Source organism: Sinocyclocheilus grahami, unplaced genomic scaffold (genome assembly GCF_001515645.1).
Source record: "Sinocyclocheilus grahami isolate Dianchi unplaced genomic scaffold, SAMN03320097.WGS_v1.1 scaffold116.1, whole genome shotgun sequence".
NCBI lineage: Eukaryota > Metazoa > Chordata > Actinopteri > Cypriniformes > Cyprinidae > Sinocyclocheilus > Sinocyclocheilus grahami.
In genome coordinates, this window is record NW_015505295.1 from 1,385,769 (window position 1) to 1,395,890 (window position 10,122).

The 10,122-nt window shown below is 38.5% G+C and overlaps 1 protein-coding gene across 1 annotated transcript in view; it reads right to left on the reverse strand.

The window, feature by feature from the left end:
• The window catches only part of efna3a (ephrin-A3a), a 95,745-nt gene that overhangs the window by 83,975 nt on the left and 1,648 nt on the right, over positions 1 to 10,122 (reverse strand). The window lies entirely within an intron of this gene.

Below are 10,122 nucleotides of genomic sequence, written 5' to 3' on the forward strand. Positions count from 1 at the left end.
GGGGGTGGGGGTGGATTGGGAAAGGTCCACGAGGTAGGATTTGAACTCTGGACACCCAAAGCGCAACTGCACAGCCATTTGTTGGCACGCTGCCCAAGAGGCTATCAGCACTGACAATATCAGCTGAATTTAACACAAAAAAAAACAGTAAGGTCATGTGACAATGCAGCATTGATTTAAATGTTTATCCTTGCATACAGTTTGATATACTGTACTGTTTTAAGAAAAGTAGATAGAAAAAGTAGTATCCTAGCATACCATTCTGCATGCATGGAAAAAACTGATTATCTAATCGCTTAAACTTGCAGGGTACAACCTAAGCAAACTATGTGGGATATTGCATCTGAACTGGACCCTCCATTTCCAGTTTGACAAATGAACTGGTAGCAATAACAACTGCAAATTTTAAAATCTACTTGGATTATTTCATTGGGTAGCCAAAATTAAATTAAAATGCTAAATATCTGTATTAATTAACTGAATTAATTTCCTGAATTAGGCCTAAACATGGAACGTGGATGCAACACGCAACACTGTAGCATACTACAGTACAGTCTAAAATGTTTACCGTTACATATTTTCCAGAAATAGTCACAGAAGGACAATGATCAAACATTTCAAACAGTAGTAAGCCACACTTGCATGTGAGTGGCATGCCGCAAGCAGTATGCTAATATTTAATTCCGAACATAGCCTTTTGTATTGGCCATAAAAGCCAATTCCCAACACACAAACAAACATAAAACACACACCTCCCACATCCATGCCCTTTCCTCTGGGACTTTCCATTGACGCAGGGCTTCAGCAGTACTATTCTAAAAGGCTGCATAAACAACTTCCTGTCTCTCATACCCACACAGAATTGCTCATTAGATGTCCAGTATCAAGTGTGTATTTTAACGGGAAACACTCACACATATTTATCTGTGGGCAGCGAACAACTACAAAGACCAAGAGCTAAATGACTCCCTGACATTGCGTACAAACTACCTCACCCACACAGGCTACTGTAAACACTCGAGTCAGTGATGCATCCACCTACTCGCACACCAACACACATCCTGCCCAAGGTACCTACATGGTCTGCGCCTCAAAAACCCACAATAAGCAACAAAATAAACAATAAACCCATGTATGCTTAATAAACAATGATACTGCATATGCTACCTATGTGTGAGAATACACAAACACCAACGGACACATTCCCACTCGCTCGCTTTCAGGGGCAGACGAGAAGAGAGGACAGCAGGACATTGATATTCAGAACACCCACACACAGTGTGGTTGGGATCTGAGATCTGGACTCTCCGAGAGTTTCCTAGTTAACACAAACACGCCGCAGTCCTCCGCAGTATCATCATTAGGCAGACTCGCTCGCAATGTACACAAATTTACTCATGCGCACACGGCATTATTCCCAACCAAATTGCTCTGCGCATTGTAAACACAAACAGGTTTCGCTCCCCCCAGAAAAATATTGGGATAAACCCATGAACGATGCTCTATTATGCACAAACGACCAAATTTTCTGCCATCCACATTGAGATGTGCTGCATGCATGCCGCAAGACATATAAGCTAAATGATTGGTCAGACACGTATGGCAAAGGCGGCATCAATGGAATTAAACCTTGTGAATGTTTGTAAAGGGTAGCCAGATGATGCCTGAGCTCATGTATTAACCATAAAGAAATTTACACATCAAGGCGGCCAAATGGATTTCTGATGTAGACCTACACGAGACAAGAGTAAATGATGAGGCTGAAACGTGCAGGGAGCATTGCCATGCTGTCCATGTCGATGTCGGGAGGGGAGGGGGTTATTATCGATCCCCGTTTGTGCTTTCTGGTCCAAGTTTAGCCGTGAAATGGGGCGACACTGAGAGACTCAAGGCAGCTTGAGCTTAATCAATGGAGATGAAGGTTTTGTTTCCCGTTTCGCTCGCTCAAGGATGACACATTGAGGATAATTGCAGTCTTGTTTTTCAATCACCGAACAAATGTAGGGTGATAAAAGCGATGGAGTGAGCGCTGATGAAGGCTCCTTAGACCTAAGACATGAAGTAGGCATTAGTTCCACCAACTTGTCTTTGAGACTTCCTACTCTGTTGCCCTTGAGTAGTAACGTTGTATGTAATTTCCTGTGTAATGACGTCCCATCCACACCACTTAATCTGAGCGTCTGGAGTCGAACTACGTCGCACCTCACGCCATAATGAAATGGATTCGCTTCGCTTGGAAGTTTGCACTGATTTTAACTTTCCTGGACGTTTGAAGTAGTTGCATTTAACTTCTGGTCGCCCCCGACTGCCACTGAAGGGAAGTCGAATTACATTTTTGCATGAGTGAATGTGCAAAACACTGGAGAGAGATTTCAATTTCCCTCTGATGTTCTCATTACTGTGCTATGGCAGCCAAAGGGTCTGAGCTCTTATAATTACTGCATCAATAGGCAAATTCTCAATTATAACAGAATAACTAATTATTACGTACAGATTCAAAATAGCCTTTTCTTGATGAATTGTCTGAAGTGCCTCATTTTAACTGCGCTCAAGGGAGAGTCAGAGGTGGTTGTCTCTTTATTGAAATCAAACATTTTTGACTTCAGGAGAAAGAAAATCTCAGACATGGCACCCAGAGGTATAGTCGTTGAAGTTAAGCTCTGACAACGCAAAAAGAGACTCAAGCAAATGAAAGCCCTATATTACTGATATGCCCTAAAATTTGACGCCTCACACGGTCCTGATTGAATAGTGACAATACATTTGGAATGATTTTGCTGGTGATGTAAAATAAAGAAAAAAATTTAAATATGTGATTCTAAATGTGCATTTTATTTACTCATCAAATGTCCTAAAGACATTTCACAATCTCTCCTCATCTTGTCAAATGTTAAATCAGAACTCTCAAAGAAAATACCTAAATACTAGTTATGCACTAATATTACAATTCTGTCTGATAGCAATAAATCATTTATTTTCATGTTATTTTCACTAAAAACTAAAATTATTTAAAATTCTACAAGTGTATTCTAACAATTAAATACTCAATATTCAAAAAATAGGAAATAAAGGCTCTTAAACACATATGGTACGGATATATTGTGCAACCTTAACAAATAGACATGTACATAATATATATATTGTGAAAAAGTGATTCTGCTACTTCCATGCTTACACAAACACGGAATAAAAGAGAATTAATATACATACCGAACATATATTATAATATTATATTGTGTTTTCTTCAAGTGAACCTAACCAATTAGACTCCACGTACCGGTGACTTCCATCACATTATAATGTATGAACATTTGCATCTTGAGAACAAAAGCAATTTATCTAGCCAGTGAAAATAATAGGTACCTCTTCAGTGTCACAGACATACTGTACAACAATGCAATGGGACTTGAAGTTGGGGTGGCTCTCCACTACAACATTTGCATTCAAATCATTGAGTTTGGAATTGGCTTTACCTGTCAGGAGTGGGAAACCCATCTCAACAGGATTTGGCGCTTCGGTTAAGTGAACACTCCATAACCTTGGAGCTGATGGAATACTGATGGCTTGTGATGGCGATTGAAGTCAATGTGCACTTGTGTGCACTCTCGCTCGCCTTGTTCTAGAGAGACGTTGCGTTGCTATTCTTCCACCATTAACGTCCCATGGCACTTCCGTGTCAGACTTTTTCCAAGTATTCCGCTGCACTTATAGCTGAGTAGTGGAATACAGTGCCTTTACAGTTGTCAGATGACGACAAGTGCAAGGCATGTGTGGCTCTTTTGTTATTTTGTGGTCAGCATGCATACATAACTGCATACAGATCACCTGACCTTGTGACAAGTTCAGTGATTAGGTCAGAGTGCTGACAGTGACTCTCCAGGGAGGCAATCAGGAGTACTCAGGGGAGTGATGTCACACACATGGGTACCTTTCATACAACAAACAGAGCCCACTGGAACATGTTTTTCTCTTTCACATGACACACCTGAAGTGAAACAAAAGATATGGTTCACAACAATCCTTAAATACACTTTGATGTAATTGAAATAGACCCTGGCGGGAAATCTGAAAGAGAAATAAATTAGTTTATTTCAGTCCATTTCTGTTTGCTTTGAGGTCATTTACATTCTATTGTATGTTTATAAGTTAATACAGATATATTTGAGCAAATATGTTTCTATAATAAGCAGTTATTCTCTAAATTAGGACCAGGAATACTGATGACTCATCCTGCACCCCTGTATCCAAATTTATGTCTAATAAAATGCTCTTTAAAATGAGAGTGTCCCTCCAGCCAATACCAGCAAGTTCTGACTAGCAATACTAAGATAGCTCGTACACAGCTGTGTTGTAAATTAAAAACAAATAAATATATGAATAAAAGGGACTAGCATTTTGAAATATGTTACCCCAAATTTCTCTTTGAATAGGAAATGTCAACACAGGGCAGAAAATGAAGCTTGTCAAGCTAATTCAGAGTCTTTAACACTTTTAGATTAATTACTGTAAATGTTTAATTGAGCTAATTATCCCATAGCCAGGTAAATGACGTATCAGTAAATGATGGAGAAATACCTTCTTAATAACGACTCTAAATCCTCACAAACTGCCAAAACTAAGTCTTAAACACTTTGTTTTCTTGCCTTAAAATGGAAGTGAATGTGAAACAAATAATCAAAAACTAAATTTTCACCATCAGCATTGACTTTCTTGTTGTTGCTGTTGTTGTTAAAAACGCATTTTCAACCATTTGTGATCTGAAAGATCAACACTCAGGTACACAACACTACAACATAATGCATTTCCATCCCTCAGATTAGATTTTGTTCACATAAAATAAAGTATGACTAAGGACCATAACAGAGTTTGTAAAGAGGTATACAGGTATTGGTGGACCTCAGCAATAAATACAGCAAAATATTGCAGACAACAATATCCTGGCTATGAGCTCATATATTTGAGCCTAAACAAACTCCACTTAGCTTTTCTGTGTGTTTATAGCAACATGAATTGGAAAGCAACAGCGATTATATAAAAAAATATTAAATGGACTTCTTAGATGGTGGCTCAGCCTCAGATGTCACGCCCATGGAACGTTGGCTGAATGTCTGACGCTTATGGCACACAAAATTGGAAACACTTTAGGAGTTTCGAAGTCATCATTGGATTGGTTGAATTATACAGGAGTTCTGGGAGAAGTCCTGTATATACGCGCGTCGCGTTTTTTAACAAAGATGCCGTGACGCAAAATCCCCTCATGGAAGAAGAACGCCATCGTGTTTACAACGGTGACGATGAGTGCTTATCAGGATCAACTAAATGCTGGATTTCCAAAAGTATGTGAAATATAAAAATTTGCGGCATAGAATCTTTCAAATAAGTTTACAAATATGTGTTTTATACACCGGCCTGTTATTGTGGCAATATTTCCACAGCCCTAAACATGACGTGGCACAAAATGAAATGTGATTGGTTGCTTTACCTGTCAACAGAGGCGGACAAAGTACTCAACTCCATTACTTGAGTGAAAGTACAGATACTGCTGGTCAAATATTACTCCATTACAAGGGAAAGTTGTAAAGACAGATTTTTACTTCAGTAAAAGTACAGAAGTACTTGCTTTTAAAAGTACTTAAGTACCAAAAGTAAATTTCCTTTTTTATGTCAATGCACTGTTTTATTGTTGTAATATTTGTCTTTCAAATGTAGTGAAGTTAAAGTCATAAGTTCCCAGAAAAAATAATACTCAAGTAAAGTACAGATACTCAAAAAGTGTACTTAAGTACAATACTCAAGTAAATGTACTTAGTTACTGTCCGCCTCTGCCTGTCAATCATATGGCCTCCTGGGTGGGCCTTGGCCATTTAAAGCAGTCAAGGTTCCCAGACCTTCTGCCGTCAGTCTGCCTACGCGAGACTATCTAAAGATCTACAAAATGACAGATATAAAGTGTTCTTGTGAGTTTTTCCAAACACTTAATATGCAAGAGTCCAGTCAAACTTCAGCACACAGTAAAAAAATGATAAAATTTCAGCAATTTCAACTTTTATAAGCTATATGAAATTCAACTTGATTTTTTTTGTCAGTTTAATGTAATTTAAGTTGAAATTACTTGTACAACCAAGTTGATTATATTTGAGGCAGCAAATGAACAAGTTTTTAAGTTGAAATAGGTAGAAATGTTTTACAGTGCACCTTCTCGAAAAAGAAAAAAATATTATTTTTCACACATAAGCAACTGGAAAAAGACAATAACAATGAACTAATCAAGTTTTTTTTTTACATTTAAGAAAACACAAGTGGTGCTTGCCTGTACAAAACCCACAAAACCAAACTCTCAGTGGTTGAGGCATTGCCATAAATGTAGCCAAGTTTTCAACACATTTTATTGTCTGACAGGCAAAAATTGTCAGATCACTTAAGAAAGAAACAGCACACTTCTCAAGCTGCATTGTTTGAGATATCATTCATGTTCAAAGCACAAACAGCGAAGGCTGAGTTACACACTGAATTTACTGTAATACTTCGGTTTAGAGGTTTGTTCAAATCCTTAACCTAAAGTATGAGTAATAGTAATAGTGATGCTTGACTTGGCAAACACTCATAATAAATGTAAAAACCTTACACTTTCAATGCATCCACTCCTCCGATGACTTCCATTTGACCATCTTTTCCAGCTTTTCATCTCTCATGCGTTCTCACTTTCTGTTCCTTAAGTGTCTGAAGGGGGTGACCTCAGGGTAGACGGTTTGAGAGAGCCAAGCTTTACACCCTCTCCTCTCAAATTCAAATCAATTCCTCCCGTCTTCCCACTCCGCTCTCAATTCTAATTGGTATTTCTCACACTGTCACATTCAAGCAAAAATGAATTTGCGCATTGATTATCACAAGGCCTGAAATCGACCGTTTTTCAGGCACCAAAGGCCTCGTATTTAATGGTTATATATTTATTTGGAGGCTAGAGGCCGTTCCTGCATTCAGTCCAGATCGATCATCTTCCCTTTCCTCAATCTGACTTTCCCAAGGAAGCGCCAAGAAATTATGCAGCGAGCCATTGGTTTTACTTGGCAAAGGCTGTAGGCATGAGTCACACCGTGGCAGGGAATTCACCCAGGTCTTTACAGACGGTCATCCTCCATGCCCGAAAATAAAGAGATGGAACAGGTTGGACAGATACAGCCACCGAAGCGCTCTGCGTACGCTCTTTCAGACAGCAGAGGCAGTCTTTCTCTTTATGCATGCAGCAGACACAGGACCAGGGGGATGTTAAGCACAGATGTGTCCTTTCTACAGGAATGATCCAGCCTTGTTGGGGGCAACGGGAAAACAGGTTATCATGCTTCCAGCTTATTAAAGCTTTACTCAAGTACATCACACATTGATTAGCATTGCGATTGATTGGGCTTTTTAGGAATTTTGTTAGGGAGCAAGAGAAAGCATCATTTGAACACAAACACATGTACAAATCTTTTGTAAAAATAGGCATTTCCTACTTCCTCTGTATCCGTAGTAATTCACTGGCAATGAATGACTGAATACTGGAATAAGGTGCATTTGATATGCAGAATCACAGAGACTTTGCCATCATGCCAAGCCAGATGGACAGGCTTGCATGTAATCAGCTGGCAAATCCACTTGTCTTTTTCTTTTCTTGAGAGCGTAGCCGCCGAATACAGCGACAGACTAGCACAGCACATGTTCGCTTGCCTCAGTGCATCAATCCACATGACTAAAACCATGTGGTTCAATAACCATCCTCAATTTAACCTTCTTTTCCAGGGGAAAAATACTTCTAAACTTCCCGTTCTATAGCCAATTTCCAATTAATTTTCTAATCTTCATTGTTGCTCCTAATTTCTCTGTGTTAATTAATTTGCCAGTCTCGCTTTCTTTTAACACCTTTTGAATAATTCCTTGCTCCAGTAATATTTTTTATTCCTTGTTCCATTCCATCAATAACTGACTTTCCTCTTGTTCTTGGGCACAAAAAAAATTGCTCGAAGACTGAAATAGATTTTATCTACCTGCACAAATTGAGTCCCTTGGCATGAGGACTGACTTGGGGAGCCAGGATTTGAATTCATTACATTTTTTTTTACATCCAAGTAAGACATTCGAGGGCATAGGAATTCACATACATGATTTTTTTTATATTACATATGTTAAACTAAAGTTACATCATCCAAAGCAGCAAATCGCAGTCTTAAACGAGTAATCATATAATACAAGCAAAAATGCCCATACACAATGATAAACCATGAAAACACAATAATTGCACAACTTCTTAGCATTTCTTTATTCATTTTGTGATTATGGTGGTATTTTGTGTGGCCAGCTATAGTACATTGACACTCTACATGGTGACTTTCAGTCTGGGATGGTCACAGCACTAAAGACTCAATTTGGAGAGACATGTGACAACAGCTAAATAGTTAATGAAGTAAAACTGATGAAATGTAAGGCATGCAGGGGTCTTGATACATGCTTTTAAAATTGAACCATTTTAACTCAACAGTTTCTTCAATATGCAATACCCCTGGTGTTAGAAACTAAGCGTGCATTTGACGTAAATCTACATTGACCAATGATATAAAAATAGCTCAGGCAGAACTTGCTCTTTTGCCCAACGTCCCAATGCAGTTGATTCGTCTCTCTGGAACTCAAGCAGTCAAAATTACCAAAGTACACATCCCTAAAATCACTTTTGTACTCTTCCCTGAGCTATACTGAATGTATTCTTGACCTGTGTCTGAGGGTATTGTAAAGGAAAGCATTCAATCAAACTGACATCTTAGAAGAACGTTCTGAACAAGCACAACTCTTAGAAACATTCATACACAACAATAACAGCAAAAAAACACCACTAGTTCTCATAAATATTACTTTTTTTAAGTGGACCTGACAAGACTCAAAGGCCACGTACTCACTGTGAAGTTTCAGGAGTGACAACTGCATTTAAAAACAGGAATGAATCCCCTAAAATATTGTTCCATGTGTGTAAGGAACACAACTCACTCCTGAAATTTCCAAATACTAACATTCAGCGATTTTAACCAAATCACCATCTACAGAGGTGCTTTGTTTAATTTATTTTCATAAATCTGCTTCGCAAAGCATGTTCTTGCAATTTTGCCACATCCACTTGCCCACTACACTTTTCGGCAACTGTTTTTTCATGTATAGGCTTGTATGATATGGACCTTTGAGTCTGAAATAAAGTGTATTTTTAAATGTACATGTATAAGTGTCTTTGGCCTTACCTCATAAAGCAATCCAGTTCATGAAGTTGTTAAAGTGGGCAGGTACAAGTAAATGTTTTGGTCTTATTTCCAAAATAAAGCATTTGGATTTTTTTAGGTTTATTATAGACTTGTTCTTGTTCTAGCAAGACCTGGCAACCCAAATGAGCCAAGGCTCGTACCTCACTCTTTCCCTGTGATTTTGTCGCAAGAAGCGAGACACAGCTCTGATACGCATTTAAATATGCCATTAACTACTTGTTCAATTCAGTTCCATCCCCATTGCATAGAACTTTTGTTAATGCGGTTGTCGCTACCTGCATTTTTCAAGAGTTAATTCAGTTGTAGAATGCAGTTTTCACTACTGTAAATGACTGAACTGTGTATGTACAGAACAGGACTAAGCACTAAATGGTGAACTGACGCCCAGATATCTCAAAAGTATATTTTGCTATTTTTCTTTCATACATGCACAAACCTTTCACTCTTCTCCACTTCATATTTCATGAACCATACATAATTATCATCACCGATGTAACAAAATGAATGAATTATTCCATACAGACTACTTTTTATCTTGCTGTAAATGCAGATAAGCAGACATCTGTAGACATCTAACCAAAACTTGCGTTCAAACACAAAGGATAATTAAAGGTAATAGATAACAGTATCAACAGAATGTGACACGCAGGGAAACGTGTGACTGCTGTGCACTTTGAAGATGCTGTGGTTAAGATAATGAGGACCTGGGTATTAATGAGGCTCTCTTCTCATCTTTTCTACACACAAACACACACACACACACACACACACACACACACACACACACACACAAACTCTCTTACACATTTAATTGCTGCTGCAGCTGGTGCTTGTTGGGCCC